We start from the raw sequence: 26881 nt of genomic DNA on the forward strand, positions 1-26881 counted from the left end.
ATGATAGCTTTTTTAAGAACTGATAATAAAGGCGTTTAGTCTATTGCAAAATAGGGCAATGGGCTTGCAATTAGAAACGACTTCATAGTTAGTTCCTTGCTTTCAGTCTTGTTGATCCCGATATTTGTTGGCAAAACTGGGCTATAAAAATGACCAGTTGAAGGATTCTGTTTTTTAATTTAAGAATTCCTTATCGGGGTTGGCCACATTTATGGCTAACTTTAGATGTGTGTTATTAGACAAAATTGATGCGAAGTAAATGCTTATAATATCTGCTCAAACTAACGTGAATCTTTCCTGTTTGAATTAAAATTATTGGCTCTCAAAATTCAGAAAAATCATTATTTTTTTCGAAATCAACACTTTGTTGCCATTCTGTGATGAAGCCGGTCTGTGATAACTACAAGCTCTGATTCTTGTTGTATAAAAGCTCTGTTAATTTTCCGGAGGACTTTAGAGCTCTGGCGGTAAACTTGCTCTATGCTGGTGTCTGTTGATTTCCCCTTTTTCTTTTTTTGAGATACTCAGATGCAGCTGGTGGAGTCAGTGTTGACTTCCAACCATAGGATTTATAAACTTGTTTTATTTAATAAATAAATACTAAAATACTCAACCCTGATTGGTTGAAATTATGGAAATACCTTTACCTTAAATGTTTATTTGTTATTCCCAGAGACAACAAGACAACTCTACCCTTTAGTCGGTACCAGTCAGACCTGATATAATAATAAAGTATATTTCTCTCTCTCTACTCCGCTCTTGTTTTGTATTGAGATATACGTTAGACTTTAGCATTGCGGCCGGTGCACTGTCTACTGAAGCTCAGATAGAAGAGTAACAGACTAGAGGAATAGAACTTTAGTTAGTCAGGTAAGCCTTAAGATATACTATATTCTTGAGACTCCATAAGACAGAGTTAGAGTAACCTCCCTAGGTAACCCTACCTCAGCACACGTCTTATCTGGTGCGACCAGTGCCGGACTAATTTTGAAATAACGAACAAATATTTTTCATTATCCGTAACGGAAAAATTAACAATTAAAACAGAATAACCTCTAAATTAAGAACACTACAGAGATAACAATGGCCAGTAATTACCATCAACAACTAGATGATAACGATTATAACAATTACTTAATACCATTTACAATCTCTGATGATTATCCTTTCGAAAATCGCGAAACAATACACAAAATATTAATAAATTTGAAGAATAACTTCTTCAAAGAAACAAAACATATACAACAAATAAGTATCCATAGAAATCATTTAGCTCATTATCTTCCAGTAATACTACTAGGAAGAGACCAACTAAATAAAAACTATATATTTTCATTAACAAACGAAAACAAACAAAAACGAATATACTATAATTTCCAAAACGACATAACGTTACCAGATATGTTAAAAACATTTTTATAACGACACGAAGAATCCCAAGATCGAACAAAAACAACAGCGATACCGACTTCAACATACGAATTACTACGAAATACATCTGAGTATCTAAATGAACATCAAAAACCGATACACTCAGTTAACGATAAACTTCGAAACGATATAACAAATTATAACAATTGGTTAACAAGGATTAATGAATTAAAAACAGAACTGAAATCAACTACCTTAGATGTAGTACAAATAATTTCTGAGTTCACATTCTTATTCTGGTTAGATAATTTTGAACATATTAACGAAAAAAGAAAAGAATTTGGAATAGCATTCAAAACAGAAATTGAAAAACTCAATGAGGAACTAAAACAAATTTGGAACAGTGAGTATTATTCACCGTATTTTGAAAGCACATTAAAAGTATGCTCAGATAGCATAAATTACATACAAGGTTCAGAAAATTATATACAAATATTGTATCAGGGACAAATGGGTTCTACCACATTTAACCTATCGAAAACAGTAACAACAACTTCGACACCGAAAGATATTCAAATGAATACAAATCTTCAAACAAAACAAAAATCAACAATTAAACCAGATAAACTGCTAACATCAAATTTATTTGGACATCAACAAACAATTACAGATGAAACATTTATTTCGGATTCCGAAGAAAGAGAAAAAGAAATAAGATTTCACAACTGGATACCAAATACAGTGAACCAAAGAGTACGAAAGAAAACTCAATTGACAGAAAATAACAACTACAGAAATAATAATCATATAAATACTCTAACGGATATTAACGACCTAAATTGGGAACAAGAAGCACAAAACTATAATAACTTAAGAAACGAAATAACAGAACAAGTAACAAACCATACAAATAAATTAATAGATAACATAGAAAATAGATTTCGACAAATAAATGAGAACATGGAAAGAAAACAAGATGAAGCATTACAGTTTATGTTTGACAAACTAGAAAAAACTATAAATGACATGAACACACAAAACAATAGACCCTTAGAAAATAGAAACACAGAGAATAACTATTTAACAAATCATAGACACGAAACTAGAACAAGAGTATCAAATTCACAAACTACTAATTCTAATACAACGGAAGAAAGAGAAACAACAGTTACAGAACCTCCACTCCCATTTTATAAGCAATTGACATCAATGAGCATAAACGAAGAACCATTAATTGAACAAAACATAAGTAGCGGGTCAGTACCAACAACAATAAGACCATTCGATGGCACAGATCCAGCATATACTGTCGAAGAATATTTGAACAGTATAGTCGCAGCGATGATATTTAGCAGTGGCATAGAACCAGTTAACAAACCAGGTCACCATCAATGGAAAGTAAAACGAGCAGCCTTAATATTACATACATTACAACGCCCAGCCCAAAAATGGTATTCAACTCTACCGAGTGAAACAAAATTAGATTGGGAAATATTCTGTAAAGAATTCTCAGACATGTTCGATTCAGAAAAATCAAAACAACAAGCAAAAATAGTATTACAACAATTACAAAAACATACTAACGAGTCACTACGCTCACTTGCACTAAGAATAGAAACACTTGTCAAAACAGCATATTCATTATATACAGACGATTATCGAAACAGCGTAATGAACCAAACATTTATTAGGTGTTTGGATAACAAATTAAAAACAGCAGCACTGAAAAAACACGCAAACCATAAACAAACACCGAGAGAACCAGAAATGACATTCAAAAACTTAGTAGACAAAATAGACCAAATGGATTTGACAAGAACAATAACAAACAATCACAAACGATTATATGAAGTTAATCAAACAACAAATAGTATTCATGACGATCTTAAACAAATGAATATAGCATGTAACAATATAAACGAATTAAACCAAAACGATTTAGAACAGTTTGAAGGAACAATTTGTAATGTCCTTAATGGAATTAACAATACTTACGACAGAAAAAACTATAAAGGACGACCAAAATTTGCATTATTTTGTAGTTACTGTAGCTCTCATGGTCATACAAAAGGCAGATGCTTTAAACGACCAAGAAGAGAAAGCATACCAAGACCAAAAGAAAAATCCTTTTACGGTCATATGAGAAACAACCAAAACTTACCAAATCGGAGAATTGACTCAAATAATGTTAATGGACGTCAATTACCATCGACGTCACCAGTCTATAACAGTTCTAGAAGCAGAACAACATATAGACCACAATCACGAAATAACTATAATACACCGAATGATCAACGAAACAAAAACTCTAACAATTATAACAACCGAAATTTAAGTTACAATAGAAATAACTATAACAGAAGCAGAACAAACAGCTACAACAGAAGCAATGATTATAACAGTCGAAACAACAGTAGGTCGAATTCAAGATATAACAGTCAAACAAGACCACAATCACCATATAATAACAATAATAACAGAAATAACAATTATAATAATAATAATGATAGACAGAGGTATAATAGTAGAGATTCAAGTAGAAGATATAACTACAGAAATAGATCAATCAGCGATAGTAGGCATAATTCAAACAACTATCGCACAAATACTAATAGTAACAATGCTAGAAAAGACAGACGAAATTCATCAAATAGAGAATACAATAACAGAAATAGATCACAAGATCGCAGATCGAACGGACATAAATATAACAATAATAACAACAAAAATAGAATAAATAGCATAGAAGGTGAGAGACAAAACGAAGATCCACCAGGCATAGATGAATACGAATACACATCAGATTCATCGAATGAAGACCAGGAAATACTTGATAAATTCTACAATGCAAACGAAGAAACATGTAACAACATAGTGAATGCATTAGAAAACAACCCGACATGGATTCTACCAATGTATCAATGTAATAAATTTGAACAAGATTTCACAAAACAAAAACCAATACTAGAAATCGATTTCCTACTTGATTCTGGAGCAACATTAAATCTCATAAATGAGGACACTTGGAACGAGATACAATATAACAACCCAGAAATACATCTGGAAAGAGCAAACAAAACATTAACAGCAGCAAATAATACTACTATAGAAACATTTGGAACTATAACATTAAATCTTACAACAGATAGAGTATCAAACAACAGAAACAAACTACAACACAATTTCAATATTCATTTCTACATAACAAAATGTAACCACAATATTCTAGGAACTCCATTTTTCAAGGAGTACATAGAAACAATAAACGTGAACACAAACAAACTAACAATAAACACTAGCACAATTCTAGATAATGATATAACATTTTTTATGAACAGTACAAAAGGATACCCATATTATTCTAGACTTTACCCAATTTTCAACAAAGAAACGATCTATCTAGATAGAGAACAAAATAAATGCATAACATTTCCAATACCAATATTTAAACAAATGGAAAATTCAAACGGAAAGAAACTTTACAGTTCCAACCACTATTTTGAACCGATAAACAAATATCAAAACATATCATTCACCGATATTAAAGATCTGACATCAGAAACCGAAAATTTTATAGACATATTCCTAATAAACAAACAACAACATAAAATAACAATAAATGAAGGCCTAATTGGTTTCATGTATCAAAACATTACATTCATAAAACAAAACGAAGAGATGTACCAAACCAATTCAATAGACTTCTTTACAGCGTTATATTTTCTTACTTACGAAAACGTGAATGATATCAATGAGATATTAAACATACAACAAAACGAAACAATTGAACAAGTAGCAACATTCGAACGAAAACCGAACTTCAAATGTAAATTTAATATCCACAAATATACAGAATCCGAAAAAGAATTCATTCAAATGTTTGATTTTCAACACTCATATTTAACACAAGATGAATTTGAAAAAGTAGTAAAAATTATACTAGACTACAAACAAGTCTACGCAACAACAAAATTTGATGTGGGAAAAACAAAAGTCAAACTGAACCTCCCTATAAAGAAAGATGCAATCTTCAAAAAACAACGAATAAGTAAAGTACCGATACATTTACGAGAAAGAATACAAAAATTACTCGATGTTTTGAAAAAATACGATATAATTGCACCAGTCAACAAAGAACAATTATCAACAGGAAAAACATTCACAAATCCAGTAATAATATTACGAAAAGGGGAATCACTGAAGATAGTACTAGACGCGAGATACTTAAACAGTATGATTGACGAATCAAAATGTAATTGGCCGATCGAACCAGTTGACGTGGCACTAACACGCATAAATGGAACAATATTTAAAACAGCAGATCTAAATAGCGCCTACAACCAAATACCTCTTGATGAAGAATCTATGAGATACACACACTTCACAATAGGCAATGAACAATATTGCTTCAAACGTTTATTTTACGGAATATCTATTGGACCAGCAGCTTTTGCTTCGATACTAACACATTTTCTCTATCCTTTAATACGAAAAGGAACAGTAATTACATACGTAGACGATATTTTCATTCAAACAAACTCATACGAACTCATGTACGAAACACTTATTGAATACCACAAAGTATTGTTAAAAGAAAACTTAAAAGCAGCACCCGATAAAACATACTTCATGTTAAAGAAAGTTAAATTTCTTGGACACATAATTGAAAATAAAACAATAAAACCCCTCAGTTCACGAATAGACGGTTTTCAAAAACTTGAACCTCCAAAAAGTATGAAAGCCTTACAGAGATATTTAGGAACAATAAACTTCCTTGCCAAATATGTTTATGGCATGCAGCCAATACTTCAACCATTTTACACTCTTTTACACAAAGAAACAGATTTCAAATGGACAAAAGAACATCAACAGATTTTTGAACAAATGAAAAAGACAATAACACATAACTTAGAATTAACAATGCCAGATACTACACAGCCATTCTACATTATAACAGACGCATCGAATACAGGAATTGGAGCAGCATTACTCCAACAACACCCTACTGAAAAGAAAATGAAACTAATATCAGCAAATTCTCGATTGTTCACACCTATCGAAATGCGACTCTCTACACTAATAAGAGAATGCTCTGCAATAATTTTTGCATTAACAGAATATGAATTCCTACTAACAGGGTCGAAGCATCCTATTGTACTATTTACAGATCATAAACCGATCATCTACCTATTTACACAGAAAAATAAACCAAATCACAGAGTTTACAGATTCCAGTTAATACTGATGAAATTCCCAAACTTACACATAATCTGGACAGAAGGAAAAAACCTTGCACTCCCAGACCTGTTAAGCAGAACAATAGACGAAGAACATTTTACAAAAACAAGAGATATAACAGTAGAATTACCAGAAAACATTAAATTCTTCTTTGCAAAAACACCGTTTACAAATAACCTCGAATGCAAATACAGCGTTTGCAATAATCCGAATGATGAGAATACAGACCGAACACATTACCCAGTATTGGCAAACATACATAACAACTACTTTGAGATTAACATAGATAAAAATACATATAATCCGATCTCATACGAGAAATACAATACAGAAACAAAAACAAATCTAATACCAAAATACAAACCAAAAATAAGAGATTGGCACTCACCAACAATAGAAAAAGACGATCTTATTATTAACAAAAACCAAAAAGGACCGTACACAATTCATCACGACGATGATTACCTCAGACTGATTAATGTTATAAAACAAAATTCAGAATACGAAAATGCAAAAATATCAGATATCTTCTATGACGAAAAAACGAAGGTAACAGAACAACTTATTAAAGAAACACAAATATTAGATCCTGTACTACACAGAGTGAAAATGTGGAAAAAACACAATAACAAACCACACTCAGTAACATTGGAGATCCGTGGCAACAAAGGATTATTTGCTTACTTTCGGAAATATAAATCAATAATAATTGACGAAACAACAGAATTAATAAAAATTATAATAAATGTTCACAAAAAGTCATTACAACGAATTTGCTTACCATTAACATTATTGCTATGCGTATTTTACGAAAATCATTGCATAGATCTCGTAGGTCACACAGGACTCGAAAAAACAAAACGAAATATAATGGAAAAATTTTACTTCCCGAACCTCACAACATGGATAAAAATTCTTATTGCAGACTGTATCCCATGCCAAACAAACAAGGTATTCGCCAACACAAAAATAAAAAGTAAACAAGAACAATTAGCACCAACAAAAAAGTATTTTAATGAAATGATAATGATAGACACAAAAAGACCAATCTATCCTACATCAGAAGGAAACAACTATATATTCGTTATAGTTGACGCATTTTCTCACTATGTAACAATAATGTGTGCACCGAAAAATACAGCACACTATACATTTACCGCATTATTTGAACATTGGTTCATGAAATTCGGACTACCTGATGAAATACGATCTGATAATGGATCAGAATACATCAATACAGAGCTAACACACTTATGTAATTATTTCGAAATCAAATTTAAACCAAGTACAACATATGCACCTTGGACTAACGGTTTAGTAGAAGGAACAAATAGAATAATTGGACAATTTATAAGAACACTGCTGAACGAAAAATATAACAATTGGTCACGAAAAGCAAAATTTTTCCCTTATGCTTACAACACCCAATATCAAACACGACTTGGAATGTCACCATACGAAGTTGTTTTTAATCAAAAACCAAGACAACCAACAAAGATTAAACTCGGAACAACAACAGATGAAATGGGCAACTGTAACCCATCAGATACAAGTGCATGTAACAAACAACCTACACATACACATTTAGAAAAACAATTTAATCACCCGAAAATTGCGAAATTACAGAAAGGAACATTCGCAAAATGGTTTTTAGACAAAGAAAAACACTATAATGATACATTTCAAAGAATAACAAAGATTCTACAGAACAGAAAGAAACTAACAGACGAAATGAACATTCGATTTCGCACAGCGAAACCACTTGAAAAGAATACATTCGTATTACTTACAAATCAACAACAAATTGAAGGAGTATCGAAAAAACTACTACCACTGAAAACAGGACCATACATCATTATCGACAAACCAACAGATACAACCTACATCTTAAAAGATAATAATAAAGAACAAATAACAATACATAGAAATCACATTGTACCATACTACCCGAAAGAAAAACATATCAAATTAGAATTACAAAATTACTTATTAACAAACGAAATACCAACATTAAAGCAACCAAATTCACATACAGATGAAAATAAAATAAATAAAAATAATAGCCATACAGAATCAAAACATACACACAAATACAACCTTCGCAAAAGAAAGGTCACAATGATAAAATAATAAACAATCAGAAACAACAATATTATTAATAAATAAATAATATGAACATACATAAAAATAAATACATATTATAAATCGTGATATAAATATTAAGTATACAGTTCAACATATAAGAATAAATATATTAATACATATTAATATGTATATCATCCAATTATACGCTTATAATAATATGCCTATAACTAACTATGACAACTTATAAGTTATTCTATTCAATGGACAGACATTACAAAAGTTGTAACGAATATAAAAAAATATCAAAATGAAACCTGTATTTCTACTACACCTAATCCTATTAATTCACTAATGAAACAAACATTTCAACTATAGATCTAGAATTCCAGTATTCCTACAAATAATATATCCAGTATTTCTACGTAACACACATCCTAACCCTAACCCGTGTGTATTTTCCCGTATATGTTCCCCCGAATAAACAAAACGAAATGTATTTACGTTAACAAACGAACATTTCTATTAACAAACAAACATTTTTAACTAACAAAAGAACATTTCTATTAAAATTAGAACAAAAAATAATAAAACATCAAATACATATATAAAAACATCGAAAGGAATTAAAAACAAACATCAATATAAAATAAATGACACATGACGACTAAAAACCTTCATTCTTCTTCACAACCTTCACTCTTCTTCACATACAAACTTCCACTACATCTCCTTCATCAACAACTTTCTTCACTTCTTCCTTCAAATCTTCATCACAACTCTTCTCAAAATTGTCACAAATCTTCCTCCATCTCTTCCTCAATATCTTCCACCATCCCATCACAACCATTTTTTCATCCATCGTGAATACACCAACAATAGTAACACAAAATAAATAAAACAAATAATCCAAATAACAAATCGTATAAAACAAACTGATATTGATACTAGCCCCTGAACCTCTCACATTAAGTTTAATAAAAAGGTAAATTTTCATATAAACAATTCAAGCAAATAACAACAAAAACAAAAAACAAAAAGGTATTGATGTTCACAGGTTTAGAACTGGAATAGACGTTATTGTAGTTAAATTGAAGTAAGACAATAAACAAATGATCAAAATATTCAAAATTCAAATAACAAATAAGTTCAAATAACAAAGTATAAAAAATCCACGATTGATAAACTCGCGGAATGGAATAGATACTTTGTAGAAATTGATAAATCAGAATACAAAATACAAATTACACAAGTGGAACTGTAATAAACAAATGGAAAGGATATACAACACACAAAATAACACTAACAGGATAAAACAAAAAACTAATACTGAAACAGACAAAACAAGAAATAATGAATAGATATACAGAAATAATGAACTCCGCAAATATAAGGAACAATATAGATAACAGTCCTCGCCATCATTGTCAAAGTTACCAAAACTAATAAACGATAACTTCCTCTTTTCCCGTAACGTGTAAGTTCACGTGAAATAATTGATATGTAAATGAACTCATAAGACAACTAGTTAATAAGGCAGAACACAATAACCCAAAACAAATTTTAACGTTAGATTAATCTCTTTATTGCCGTATAACAATGTAATAAAGACTATAACAATGCACATGTAAATTGCCGTATAACAATGCACATGTAAACGTTCCAGACAGTAACAATGAAATAACGCCTCATGAACACACTGGAACCACGGTGAAATAACGTCACATCTGAAACACACATTAAAACAATTAGTTCAACAACACACATTAATACAGCATTTGGTTTATGTGTACACCTGATCAAAACGATTTACTCCAACTTTGGTTTCATTCAACTTTGATTTAGTTCAACTTTAAACACGATTAAAACAATTTAGTTCAACTTTGAATATCATTCGGTCAAACGACCTTCGGCTAAATAGACATGACATTAACAAAACTGTACGTCATAAACTAACCTACGTCATTAACAAAAACGGACGTTAAAAATACGGATGTTAGTAAAACTAACGTAATTAGTAGCATTTGTAAAATGCCAACCTCATTAGGATCATCACTACAGAAATACATCGATTACTACAGATATGTAGAGAGATCATTAACAGAAGAAAAAAGGCACAAAGTGATATGTTCATTACGGACATAAGAGACTTGAAACATAGTGACGGGACAAACGACTCCCATGCAGACACAATCAGTAACAAATTAGAAAATGTCAACCCAATTAACATTTACAACCATTACAAAATGGTAATTACGAAATAGATCTGACATAGATCAAAGAAAATACTGAAGTAGACACTTCAGTATTAATCACTACCAAAACCTAACGTCATACCATCCCCAACTTGCACCATCCAATTAGACTATCTTACGAAATTGACATCTCACTAACATAAAAGCAAATTAGAAGACCAAGAAATTGGCACCAACTAGATGGCACCGACTATAATGGCACCATCACTAATCATCAACTTGAAAGCTAATTGCTAAAAAAGAAGTAACAATTTAACAAATAACAAAATGACAAATAAATGGCACCAACTTGATGGCACCAACAAATCATTAAAGAGACCCTTAAACTTACCAATATCGCATGTCTTACCAATATCGCAACCAAAGATACTAATTACCAACTAACATAATCATAAACACCAACTAATTATAAGAAGAAAGAATGGTAACAACAAAGCTAAAAGAATCTAAGAAAGTACTCAAAAATCGAAAAAGACCTATCCAAAAGCTAACAAGACCCAGTAATTGGCAAATCAAGAACCAAAAACGAAAAACGGAAGATATGCAAATGTCACAAACATTGTAGAGAACAATAAACAAGAAAGTTAGAATCACAATTCCAATTTTGCCTTGCACAAACAACTTCTCTCCGAAAATTGAAAAATTCTCTAAAAATCAGCTAAGCTGATAACTCTAAAAAATTCTCATACAATTCAACCCAGTTGACGAATAACTCTAATTTCAATCACAGTTTCAGTAAAAATCTCTGAAAATATTCTCACAGATTCCTTTTTATAAATTCTTCAAAAATTTTCTCAATCATTTATAAACCTTTCCTCGATCATCTCTCTGTAAATCAAAACTTCAATAACTATTCCCAGTGAAAGAATATCAACATCTTTCACATTTTTATCAACCATTCACAACACAGTTCTACAATCACAGGTAAACTGAACTACCTTAGTTTTATATCAGAAAGATTGATACATCATTACAACTATCATTGTAATGAAACTTCACCTATGTTGTCAGTATCAGAATTTCTAAATTCTCTTAACAAAAACCAACTTGTAATAAAAATTGCAATACAAACAGACGAGTTTACAGATATTGAATACCCAACTGGTAGTCATCTACATTTTGACGACGATTACGTTGTACTAACAAACTGCAAAGTTTCACCAAAAAACTACCTCTTCCTCTTTGAAGGAGTAACAAAAACAAAACAAGAAATAAAACTCTTTTGGGGAGAACACCATTTTGATATACTTAAGTATACGTTACCTTGTTCTGAAACAGTAACAGAATTCGAAACATTAAAACAACAGATAACCCAAACACAGTGTGTTGATTTAAATCAACTAAAAACAGTTTTTATCGCAGTTTGCAAGAAAGAAGCTATATGCCTCGTTGATGACAGAACAAAGAAATAACATGATACCTCTCATTGTTATAATATTATACAAATAAAAGTAACAGAAATTTGATAGTGCGGCACCGTTTAGTGTCAGTTACAATAGTAAATAACTGTCACTATTCAGTGTAGCATTGTATCTGATTTACACAGTGAACAAATAGTGAACAAACTAATATAAGTTTCAACCATTGATTTCACAGAGGCACTAGTTGCAATATATATATTATTATCTAAAGTACTATTTTTCTTAACAATCTTCTTAATACAGTGTATAATAGTTGTTTCAACATACCTAGCAGTGGTAACCATTACTGAAGTTATACGTAACCGTAGAGTTATATATGCTAGCCCACCAGTTCAATAAATTATACACAACATCACACACAAAAACATCACACCACCTAACTCACACCACCTTATGCAGGAATTACACTCAGACATATTTCACATTTGTAAATCAAATATTGATATTATTGAACTCGAAATATTTAAATTCATCAAAATAGCACTAATAATATACTTTTTCATACGAATGTGTTTAAGTTTAGCATAATATTTTTTTAACCCATAAAAATTGATCCACTTCCAGATATAGAAGAATCTATCTATTACACATTACATTCACAAAGATTCTACCTCCAAATAGGATTTCCCGAAAACTCACCGTTATACGGTACTGTCATTATTTACCAACTACAGTTACATATTGCAAATAGAGAAATTTGGATATCAAACCTAGGAGCACAAACACATACACCAGAACAAGAATTTATGCCAGTACTAATATTAGCACCACCATATATACAAATACCACAACACGGACCTGAGACCGGCGCATAAAAGCATAAAACAGCAAAAATTGCGTCGTCTAGTAATAATAACAGTAACAATAACTCCGAAAGACCACACCATAACGAAGTTACAGATCTAACAAATATACCAACCTCACCAGAAAATGAAGATACTGTAAGTATAGATACTGAAAATCCCTACACAGTACAACGAGAACGGCCGGATAGACGAGAACTTCTTAGAGCAAGACGTAGATCATCTCTATCCTTCCCCACACAAGAATCTACACTAGTTTCTTACGGTTCAACAGACATAGAATCTAATATCATTAGACCAATAGAAACAATAAATTCAGAACCACCAAGTAGAACGGGCACACCCACACTACACAACTTTAGTATAAGCTCACCAAGCGAACACTCAAGTGTAAACACAGATCATACACCAACACCTTCTGAATTACGAGCAAACCCTTTCCTACCCCCAACGTTTCAACAAAGACAAGATTTTAACTTTGTACAAGAACATTTCCGTGTACAACCATTACAATCACCCAACAGTTCACTTTGGTCAGCAACATCCCCCCAATCAGCTAGTACAAGCACAACACCATTACGAACAAACCAGACATCATCCAACACATCTATAAGTATACCCAGAGTTGACATCCCGAACTCCCTACAACCACCTAGAAACACAGCGCTATCTCCAGCATCATTCATACCCGAAATTAGATTACCATCCAGCCATCCCGGAAGAACTAGATCAACCCCCATACTCAATCCTAACCCCCCAACCAAGAGCAGAACCGATGAACATACCTATTTATTCCCATTAGACCATAAAACTTGGAACCCACCTCCTCCTTTATACGGACCTACAAATCTTGGAGATACACTTACAAATTGGGCAAGAAATATACTTATTAACAAACTCAATCTCACAGCACGACAACGAAATACAGCACTAGAAGTTCTAGCAACACCATCTCTCGAATTGAAATTTAACACTACAATCAAATATAACACTATATTTAACCACCCATTTCATGCAACAACACCTTCAATTGTAACAACCACAATACCAGCACCCTTCATTTGTATAGACTTCGTATATAAATTTGAAAGATATACAAAACAAACACTTGGATTCGCCACATTCTATGATCCACATACAGGATTGACATACACATGTCGCTTCAACTAAAAGCCATTATATGTATATTATTATTATTAATATTCTATATCTGTATGAAAATAGAAACAAAACTTCAACTTGAACAAAGACTTAAAAACAACGCAAAACACAGAATAAAAGACCTAATTAACGAACGAATGAATATACACATTGAACAACTTAAACAGAAAAACAGGACACGAAATGGAACAAACACCTTCATAAACAAGTTTAAACACATTAATAAATATAAACATTCTATTAATATCGACAATATAACAAATATAAACGATACTGATTATGAAGCAATGTGGGAAACAGCTATAGACCAATGGACAAGAAACTGGAATTTCTACACAGAAAGACTAACAGATAGCATTCTAAATAAATTTAACTTGAATACCAAACGACAGAAACGACAAACAAATATAGACTTTATTGAATTAACAGGACAGAACATTAATGGTTCCGCAACAGGACCACAGGATATATTCATAGAGCATTACGACTGTGATGCAGAAGAAATCACAAACGTAAAATACTACGAACTAAATAAAATCAGCACATGTAAATTCAAACCACTAGATCTTGATATGACAAAGACAGAAGTACAACTTTTATCAAAAGCACAAGCGGTAGAAATCAAAGCATACGCAGTTGCAGGAACAATCAAAGAACGTGTAGAATGGTGTTCACAACACACCAACTACATAAGAGCAAATAGACCTAGCTATTACGTTTCCGACGCACAACGAACAAAAATATTAGATGCAGACGAAGTTCGTAACGAACTCGCTAGAAGAAACTTACTAAAGAACACACAATATAAACCTACAAGATACAATATATCATTCAACTTTATTGCAAATCCACCATTACAGAAAAAGATTGAAGATCTGCAAGGCAGAATAAAATTCGATATGAACATTCCACTAGTACCACCGTACGGACGAATTGTATACGATTACACAAACCCACTTTGGATACCTAGCGCAATTAAAAACGCACAGTCCAACTGTATGAAAGGACCACGTAAACAGAACAGAATAGACATCTTAGATTGGACACTCGAAATACGAGAAGTCTCACTAATATTAAATTTAGATACCGAAGAAATATCATACATGGGAACAAAATTACCATGCGATCTCCGCAAGGGAGAATGTTTACCCACACCACTAACAAAAGCAACAATTGTGTGGGAACCACAGACACACTGTCAACTATTCGAACTAATACGATTTGACGCATATATGGTAAAATATCAAGATAGATATTGGATAGAAACAAATGCAGAATGGACCACAGTCCAACAACCAGACATCACAAAGAAAATAAAATTAAATCAAACAGACACAATAGCAACACGATTCGAAGTATACCCACTAGTCGAACGTGAATGCGGTTCACCACAACCACTACATAAAACAGAATACGACGATATATACATAATATATGAATATGGATTTGACATGCACACAGGACAAAAAGTAACAAAGAAAAAAGACAAATTTGACGATGAAAAATTTATTAAAATAAAACCAGAACAAATAATATCGGAACGTACACGATACGAAGACAAAGAAAACCAACAATACTATTATGGCTTTGTAAACGAAGAAACTCACCTTAATATGAAAATGGACCTATATATGAGTAACATTTATTCTAGAATTAGCTTACAAGCAATAGAATTCTATTCACAAATTTGCGAACAAACTCGAAACCTCAGACAATTAACATTGACTCAAGTACAAAAGAACACTCCACTCTTAGGATACATTCTTACTGGAGACAGATCCATTTTTGTGAAACAAGAAGGCGTAAACGTCATGAAAATGTATAAACGTGCGAAGAAATCATCACCTCTTTATGTACCACAAACACGCGAATGTTACGATAAAATTCCTATTCTATACAAGAACAGAGTACAATATGTACACCAACTAACAAGACAGACATACTTATGGGCAAAAACAGTACCCTGTTCACACAGTAACTTTGATCAACTCATCTCAATAGACACTGAAGGAACAGCACGATATAGAGTAACACCCTACCCAGTAAAAGTAGAAACGATATTGAACACTATATCACCCGAGGAAATAGTTTTAGATAACATGTTTAGTAAAGCAAGTTTAATAGAAAGTGGCATTTATAGTAAAGAACAACTAATACAAGAACGCAAAAGAGATCTACTCCACGAATATATGAGAGATCGTGAAAAACCACTACAAGAAGCTACATCAGCAAATGCACAAAAATTATTAGAACTCGAACAACTTGGACTTTTACAAACATACAAAAATTATGAACAATCCTTAAAATGGTTAAAAGATCTTAACATAAATGGATATAACTTCCAAATAGATCAACCAAGCGTAAACTGGAAAGAAATTTTTGATGGAGAATGGCTCAAAGACCAAATATTATCAATATTTGGTTGGCCATGGTATATTCTCGAAAAGATGGCAATTATATACGCAATGATCAGTATGATATTATTTACAACTAACCTAGTAATTAAATTTTACAACGCATTTGCAATCCATAAAGCGATTGGTAAACAAGCAAGTATTACTAAAATACTACTAACAGGAATATTTGGTATATTCTCACAAACTTTAACACAGCTAGTTGCACAAATACAAGAAGATGACACTAGTCAGGATAGCCATGATAGTGATAACAACTACTCACACTATACTAAACACAATAAAAATAGGAAACACACTTTCCGCCGTCATTCATCCGACGTTACTCATTTAACACGCACGTAATGAAAACAACCCACCAGAACAAACATATATTGACACAAATTACAAACATTATAACACAACCATTCGTAGAACAGATCAAGGACTAGAATTGAGAACACTAGAATCACCACCTAAGAAACAAAAACCGCCACTACCAGAACGGAAATACAAACAACCCGAACCATTAAAAATCGAGCCCCTTGAAACAATAACTGAAAACAAAATGACTACCTTACCTCCACAACTCATTACCCCTCCACCAGCGTATCAATGTTTAGGAAATAACATACCAGTGAATACAACACACAATTCACCCCCCCACGTGTCACCAACCCCAAGTGCACCCAATATACAACAAACTTCAACATTTCACGGAACATCATATGAACCACAATTAGGAATCAATAAGACAACACCGTATGAAATACCACAACCCTCACAAGTAAACACTCAAACTAATCTCATCCCATCAGTGAAGCTTATAGAAATACAAAATCCACCACCAATTGATTTCACCCAATTGAAAATAGCAGCAAAAAAAATGAATAACCGCAGCCATAGTTTAGACATATTGAACGATGACGATCAACCACACACGAATGAAGTCACATATTTCGACACTCATTCAGCAAATACATATGAAGTGTAACAGTGAATCTTGCTAAGAACAACTAACACACTGTTAGCTAACACATTTTAATACTATCCAATTTTGTACGAAACTTCACACTTACCGAGTATGTCCAACGACAAATAAAACAGTAACACTGAATTGTTGACAATGGTAACGATATTAAATAACAAATCAATTCGTAACAATAAAACACCTATAAAATTGTACATCAGTAACAATTTGTACTATTGTATAGTAACACTCTTCAGTAATAACAAATGTAAATGAGTAACATATTAATTGCAATTTTAGCTAACCATTAATAATGGCACATAAGATGGACTTTGAGTACGAATCTGCATACAGAGCAGATTCGCCCCTCAGCTACGACGTTGAGGAGGGCGAACTCAGCTCTGGATCTGGACGTTCCTCACCAGGAACAGTTCGCGATAACGCCTCTACATGTAGTACACAAACTGACGATCGTATAACAACCATGCGAGTTGAGATCGATGGAGACACCAACGATCAACAGACACAGACCTCACTGCAACCAACGCCAAAAGAAATTGCGCAAATGATCAAGGAAAAGGTAACTCATAAGCGATTAACAAGTAAAAATAACAATCAGGAAGCGTTTTCGAATAGAACACCGAACAATCCGAATGAACAAGGAACTAGTACACACGTACATAGTTATCAACATACTAGACCTAGTAACAATGGTAATAAAAACATACAAACGGTATACCAACCGAATACAGAGTTTCAATCGCCACCACTTCCTAACTATCCTCCACCAGTGCGACCACCCCCTCCTACAGATCGTGTATATGAACGAACAATATATAACAATCAACAGTTTACATCTAATAAATCTCTTATACGACCACATAATTTGAGATTTCCTTATGCGATAACACCACGAAGTAACAATCATAAATCATTCTTTCATCAATCAACGAACGAACAATCCCCAACAGCCACAGTGATGGAAACCATTTGGTTCCAGGATAACGATCCTAGATTACTAACAAACCCTCACAGCAGTAACTATAACCCCCTACTTAGTTACAGAAATTGGTCCAATATGCCATTTGACTCCCGCGATTATTGTTTTATAATGGCTCCATTACATAACTTAAAGGACCGCATATCGGAGTATTTTCCCCCACTACCCTCCGAAAATACAAATACTGTCAAACGCAGTACCAAAAACATGGGAAGAGATAAACTACATCAAACATGCTACCCAGTACTTAAACAATTCTATAGTCTTACAGAACGATTTCTGTACGACTATGATTATGAGTTCAAACTGCCAACCGTATGCACATTTGACCTTCTCGTTGCAAAGGCATCCCAAGACCTTTCCGCTTACAGCGTTTTTGACCATCAAATTTTCCAGCTTAGTTTTAACTTTTTACATCCAACGGCTAAAGATGTACAGAACAATAACTACAGAGTTCACGAGACTAAACTTGTTCATAACCTCATTTACTACACATTTTTACGAGACAAAAATAAAAACACAACAAAAAGTTATATTCATATTAACGACCAACTTACGTCACCATACTTCCTGAATTACGGATATAAGTTAAAGTGGGAATACACTGTAGGAACACTCCGAAACTTCGATCCCGTAAAGAACTATTATATATTTCAACCGAACGAATCTCCCGAACGGCCACTGATGGTACCTATTGAAGCACTCGAACCGTGTGAGGAGTATCACACGTACCATCTTGAAGGCAGCGTAACAAATAGAGCTGTCATAAATCGTATCCATTTCAATAACGAACGTAAAACTACAGACTTAGAAAAACAAATACGAAAATCGGTTAAAGCTTCTATAACGGAAGTCTCGCTGGACGAACTAACAAATCTAATCGCATTCTATTTGGCAAACGACGATCACTTCGTCAAAGAATATGAACAATAAAATTCTCGAACGAATCATCCGAAACAAACTGAAAAGTTATAACAAGGAGCGATAACAAATATATATGTAACAACTTTCCTCTATGTCGTAACACATAAATGTAATGAATGTATTTTGTAACAATACATCCAACCATGGATGACTCAGCGCATATTTGTTTATTCTTTAACCTTTTTAGATAACCTTTCACTTTTAATATCCCCCATTTATACGACTAGTTATACCCTTTGGTATAACACTGACAGTGAAAATAAAATATGATAAATTCCAAAAAATACTTTTCTACTTTACCCCTAAATTAGTCATATGTATACATGTAAATATGCAAAGCCTCCCATAGTTAGATATATGCAATTTTGTAAATAGAATGGAAAAGACAATAAAAAGGAACACAATAGTTTTATGAGTAACACTAATACATGCAAAGAATAACACAATGTATAAGCCGGACATGTCAAATTTTCAAAACACTTTACATATATATATTACTCATAACGAGTTAAGACATGATCATTTAATTTACAAACAAAACACATACTTTAGGGTAATATGTACATTTATACATGCAAACTTCAATTCATTGTACAAAAATGATTCTGTAACAACACATAACAATATAAATAGCACTTAGTATTAAACTTGTACCAAACAGAATGAAAGAATTTCTCAAATATTTTGAAATTCGAAAATTTCACAATCCAAACTTATCACTCGAAATATGCAATGTAACAATTCTGAACAAAACAAATATGTACCTTAAACAAAACAATACCTATGTATGTAAACACATATAGACACATGTAACCCATTCGTAACAACTAACATCTTATTTGTAACAAATTACTAAGTACTTTTTCCTCAAAAAGGAAAATTCGGTTATTAGATATAAGCGCGCGGACAGGCAACATTTTACATCATTTGAAATACCCGTTAATGGAAATCAAACAATTGGGAAATTGGGTCATACCCATTACAATCTTTAAAATACTAAGCACCTTTTAGGCATTATAACAAAATATACAGATACGAAAAGTGCTGTCATATAATTTGACGTTGTAGAAGTATAACAAAACCATTGTAAACAGACAGACATCAGAATGACTCTTGATCTCGAATAGATTCAAGAAGTAATACATGTTCATCTCAATTACAAAATCCAACATGGCCAAGAAAGCCACAAAAAGTCTACTACCCTCAATTTCTCCATGGAATTCCATAACAAAAAACATTCAAACACAGGAGTTAACCAGGAAATCTACGCCATTGAAATCAAACGATTTCTAAATATAAACGGAACAAAATACATTCTTTTTCTTTTTCCCACCGGAAGGGATACTACGTAATAACAAAGAACATTTACATAGAGAAAAATAATAAACACTTTAACAGCTAACACATACAAATCAGGTAAGTCAGGTAAGTCACTGGACAACAGGAGCACCACATCCATCAACACTGGAGCGACACAGAAGGATCTTCACCCACTGGAAGTGTGGTGGTGGAATAGATACTTTTGTGGTTGTTGATGTTCATCCTTGCTATGTGGGCAACCTGTGTCCAGGGATCTATTATCTGAAAACCACGACTACAAGGCAACACCTTCAGCCTAAAAAGAAGAAAAACCTTTCAGAGAGAATGAAGAGAAATTAATTCGTTTTGATATACAGTGGAGAAGACTTTCAAAAAACAAAAACTCTAAAACCCGGAAAGATGGAGTCAGTGTTGACTTCCAACAAAAGGATTTATAAACTTGTTTTATTTAATAAATAAATACTAAAATACTCAACCCTGATTGGTTGAAATTATGGAAATACCTTTCCCTTAAATGTTTATTTGTTATTCCCAGAGACAACAAGACAACTCTACCCTTTAGTCGGTACCAGTCAGACCTGATATAATAATAAAGTATATTTCTCTCTCTCTACTCCGCTCTTGTTTTGTATTGAGATATACGTTAGACTTTAGCATTGCGGCCGGTGCACTGTCTACTGAAGCTCAGATAGAAGAGTAACAGACTAGAGGAATAGAACTTTAGTAAGTCAGGTAAGCCTTAAGATATACTATATTCTTGAGACTCCATAAGACAGAGTTAGAGTAACCTCCCTAGGTAACCCTACCTCAGCACACGTCTTACTGGGCCATAAAAATGACCAGCTTCGTTGTGTATTTGTTTCTTTTTTATGATTTTGATGGGTTTGGGCCATAAAATTGACCAAATTTTGCATAGTTTTTAAAACCAAGTTTCTTAACTAATTCTCTATAAAAATGATGCAACGAAACTCAGAGTGCCCCTTTTGTTTGGAGAAACTTGCAGACGATGCTTTGATCATCCACTCTGGTCATTTCGGCGATCATGTGGCTTGCAAAACGTGCTTGCAGCAATGGCTGGAGGCCTTCTTCAGACAACATTGGTCCCTTGAAGAACCGAAAGGCCTTATTTGCAGGCAATACGTAGATGAGGTTGTTCGGGACACTTTTTTCATTTTATGCCCAAAATGCAAGGAACTTTTGCCTAGATTTTACCAGAGTGAAGACCTATCCCCTTGCGGTGATTGTGAACATATTGAAATCGTAACCCATGAAAATTGAAAATGGTTTTCAACTGACTGCTGTGGTTATTTGTTGTTTTTGTTCGTCTGGTTGTCTTATTGGCATAATTGGTCAAAAGATTAGATTGAAAGCTTCCAGAATTGAATTGATTTGATAAGACAATAATTTTGACTAACAGCGAGAGACCAATAAAGGTTTGATGCATCTTTATTAGTTCGCTGTTATAACCAACAAGCGAGAACCCAACAAATTTTGATGCATTTTTATTATTTCTGTTTTATGATACCTGAAATCATTGCTAATGCCAATCTAATTGACTGTCTTACTCCTTGCTTTTTTAGAATAAGCGAGGGCATGCTGCGTTAGCTCATTCCAGTTCAGTTTCTTCCAATATTTCTTTTATTAACTTTCAAGCTTCCTTATTATTTGCCCAATTTTGGACAAGCTCTGTTGAAAAGCGTTAAAAAAACTCAGAGCGAAACCAATTGACTGCGTAATTCCTGTTTTCAGAATCGATAGGGGTTGTTTGGCGTTTGCTTAGTCAAAATTCATTACGAAAAACCAGATTTTTAGTTGCAGAATTAAAAAAAATTTTTACACGAGAATTCATGTAAAATCTCCTGAAAAGTCGTGTATTTTTACCCGATTTCTCGTGTGAAAACGGAACAACGATTTTAGGCTCATTTACACGAGAAGTCGTGTATTTCCACACGATATTCTCGGGCTTAACCATACGATTTTTTTATGTTAATCACACGATAAATCGTGTAAATTTCACGACGGTTTTTGTGTGAAGTTAACCAAAAAATCATGTGTTCTTACACGATTTTTCGTGTGATCTTTCACATGAAATTCTGACGGAACCACGTGAAAAATTGTGTGGTTTTTACACAATTTATCGTGTGATTCACATGAAAAATATTATGGTTAAGCCCGAGAAAATCGTGTGGAAATACACGATTTCTCGTGTAAATGAGCGCAAACTCGTGTGTCCGTTTTCACACGAGAAATTCGGTAAAAATACACGATTTTTTGTGTAATTCACACGAGAAAAATTTAGAGTGTAATACTTGAATGATAGTTAAGATCTGATCCTTATGGTTTCTTATATTAATTTTAGATTACACATCCCCATTTCAATGTAATGTCGCATTTATCTAAAAAATTATTGTTTTTTAATAAAAGCAAAAAACGCCTACGACCTGCGAAATTGGCAACAACACTTTAGTAAATATAGAGCAAGTGCTTTCACAAGTCAAACTGGTCCTTTTTTTTTAAAAAAAAAACAATTTATCCATTTCCTTACAAAGCTTTTTTTCAACATGTCAGAAGGTATTATTCTTCCTTGTAACAATCTGTTCGCAGCAGCTTGCGACTGAAATGCTCATCCGTTCCGAGTTCTCTGTTTTTCCTTACTTCAAATCGGCTTATTTTAGTAGTGGATAAAACAGGGGTACCGACCAGCTCCCCGATTTGTCCCATTTCCCAGCTGCGTATGGGAAAACGGGTCCAAAGCGCGCGTTTAATCCGTACCCCTGTTTTGTCCATGACTATATACACAAACACACACATTTCCTTTTATTATACATTTTAAAAATATCATTTCTTGTCTCACTAAGTTCAATCCACTAGTCCAGAGTTAAGCTGGTAATTCACCGTTATAAGACGGATGGTTTGAGTGGACATCTCCAAAAATTAGTGTAACTAATGAGACGTGTAAAAAGCACGTATAACCAACTTGCGAAAATACCTTGAACAAAAGAAACCAGCTGAACTCTATAGTTTTGGCTAGAGCAAGATTAATTTTTTATTTTTGTCTGTTTTGAGTTTAAAATAGGAAATATATAGGACATTATCACAGAAGAAAAGAATAAGCACGCCCACACAAATACGCATGAGGCCCTACCTACCTAAATTAATGTGTATCATGCGTGTCATGCGTATTGTGCATTGGTTTAATTTTTTCAATATTTCTATTGAGTCATCAATATCAATATCACTAGCTTCAAGTTTAGACAATGGAAAATAATATCTGCATGAGCAACCTGCCTCTTTATTAAAATAACCACTTCTAGGTAAATCCAATTTGGGGTGTACTCTTTTTATATGACTCTTCAACCCAATAAACTAACAGTAGATCCACAATGTTCAAATTTAACCTGGCTAGCAATACAATCCGTAAATACATACTTTTTTAAATCAAAATTTGTCACAAGCTTATAATTTTTTCATTTATTATTACAGGCTCTTATTGGTTTTTGTCTGATCTCTTTGGCTTTCTCGATGAAGCCGCCTTATGGATTAGCCGTGAAACTGCTTCATGTATAAATATAATCCTCATCTTTATCTTTATTTTTATCTTCGTCTTTATCAAAACCCCTAATCAAAACTCGTGTCAAAACTCTTATCAAAACGATTAACAAATCTTTTACCAATATTCTTATCAAGACTCTTATCAAAACTCTTAACAAACTTATGGGTTTTAACTTCAACTATATCTTTAATCAAGTCATTAACCCTGTATAAATTATCATCATGAGGTCTAGAATAGTGACACTTGACGGAATAGTATCATCAAACTCTTCATTACAATCAAAGCAATTATAAACCGTTATTTACTACGAGCACCGTTAAATTTCAACTATATAAGCAGCCTTATCTGTTGAGTTATATAACTCTGAGAGATAACCTTTACCAATATTATTTAAATAGCTCATCTTATATCTCTTATCTACAAGTTGTTCTCCTTCTTTAGCATAGTTCTTATTAAATAATCAGAACTTTTTTGTTTGTTACTAAAATAATCATGTCATATTAAATTATCAAACACCAGAACTAGATTTTTTGTTAATAATAAATTCTTCATTGATAGTTTTAACACCAGTCATATTTAAACATTTAGTCTTCTTATTAGTATACCTATATACTTGAATGATAGTTAAGATCTGATCCTTATGGTTTCTTATAATAATTTTAGATTACACATCCCCATTTCAATGTAATTTTATCTAAAGAATTATTGTTTTTTAATAAAAGCAAAAAACGCCTACGACCTGCGAAATTGGCAACAACACTTTAGTAAATATACAGCAAGTGCTTTCACAAGTCAAACTGGTCCCTTTTTTTAAAAAAAAAACAATTTATCAATTTCCTTACAAAGTTTTTTTTCAACATGTCAGAAGGTATTATGTTTCCTTGTAACAATCTGTTCGCAGCAGCTTGCGACTGAAATGCTCATCCGTTCCGAGTTCTCTGTTTTTCCTTATTTCAAATCGGCTTATTTTAGTAGTGGATAAAACAGGGGTACCGACCAGCTACCCGATTTGTCCCATTTCCCAGCTGCGTATGGGAAAACGGGTCCAAAGCGCGCGTTTAATCGGTACCCCTGTTTTATCCATGACTATATACAAAAACACACACATTTCCCATTATTATACATTTTAAAAATATCATTTCTTGTCTCACTCAGTTCAATCCACTAGTCCGGAGTTAAGCTGACAATTCACCGTTATAAGACGGATGGTTTGAGTGGACATCTCCAAAAATTAGTTTAACTAATGAGACGTGTAAAAAGCACGTATAACCAACTTGCGAAAATACCTTGAACAAAAGAAACCAGCTGAACTCTATAGTTTTGGCTAGAGCAAGATAGTTTTTTCATTTTTGTCTGTTTTGAGTTTAGAATAGGAAATATATAGGACATTATCACAGAAGAAAAGAATAAGCACGCCCACACAAATACGCATGAGGCCCTACCTACCTAAATTAATGTGTATCATGCGTGCAATGCGTATTGTGCATTGGTTTAATTTTTCGATGTTTCTATTGAGTCATCAATATCAATATCCCTAGCTTCAAGTTTAGACAATGGAAAATAATATCTGCATGAGCAACCTGCCTCTTTATTAAAATGACCACAACTAGGTTAATCCAATTTTGGGTGTACTCTTTTTATATGACTCTTCAACCCAATAAAACTAACAGTAGATCCACAATGTTCAAATTTAACCTGGCTAGCAATACAATCCGTAATTACATACTTTTTTAAATCAAAATTTGTCACGAGCTTATAGTTTTTTCATTTATTATTACAGGCTCTTATTGGTTTTTGTCTGATCTCTTTAGCTTTATCGATGAAGCCGCCTTATGGATTAGCCGTGAAACTGCTTCATGTATAAATATAATCCTCATCTTTATCTTTATTTTTAACTTCGTCTTTATCAAAACCCCTAATCAAAACTCGTATCAAAACTCTTATCAAAACGATTAACAAAACTTTTACCAATTTTCTTATCAAGACTCTTATCAAAACTCTTAACAAACTTATGTGTTTTAACTTCAACTATATCTTTAATCAAGTCGCTAACCCTGTATAAATTATCATCATGAGGTCTAGAATAGTGACACTTGACGGAATAGTATCATCAAACTCTTCATTACAATCAAAGCAATTATAAACCGTTATTCACTACGAGCACCGTTAAATTTCAACTATATAAGCAGTCTTATCTGTTGAGTTATATAACTCTGAGAGATAACCTTTACCAATATTATTTAAATAGCTCATCTTATATCTCTTATCTACAAGTTGTTCTCCTTCTTTAGCATAGTTCTTATTAAATAATCAGAAGTTTTTTGTTTTTTACTAAAATAATCATTTTTGTTTGTTACTAAAATAATCATTTTGTTTGTTACATCATACCT

At 32.8% G+C, this 26881-nt stretch overlaps 1 protein-coding gene across 2 annotated transcripts in view; it reads left to right on the forward strand.

The window, feature by feature from the left end:
• LOC142344571 (putative H/ACA ribonucleoprotein complex subunit 4) overlaps positions 1-26881 on the forward strand; it is a 556150-nt gene that overhangs the window by 454076 nt on the left and 75193 nt on the right. The window contains exon 1 of one of the 2 annotated variants that reach the window (XM_075396348.1): positions 7175-7179. The exons of the other annotated variant lie outside the window; for it this stretch is intronic. The gene's annotated coding sequence lies outside the window, so the exon portion shown is untranslated. Of the gene's footprint in view, positions 1-7174; positions 7180-26881 lie in introns of those variants that run through there. 2 annotated transcript variants of the gene reach the window in all.

Source organism: Convolutriloba macropyga, chromosome 8 (assembly GCF_964194025.1).
Source record: "Convolutriloba macropyga chromosome 8, txConMacr16.3, whole genome shotgun sequence".
NCBI classification, from domain to species: domain Eukaryota; kingdom Metazoa; phylum Xenacoelomorpha; order Acoela; family Convolutidae; genus Convolutriloba; species Convolutriloba macropyga.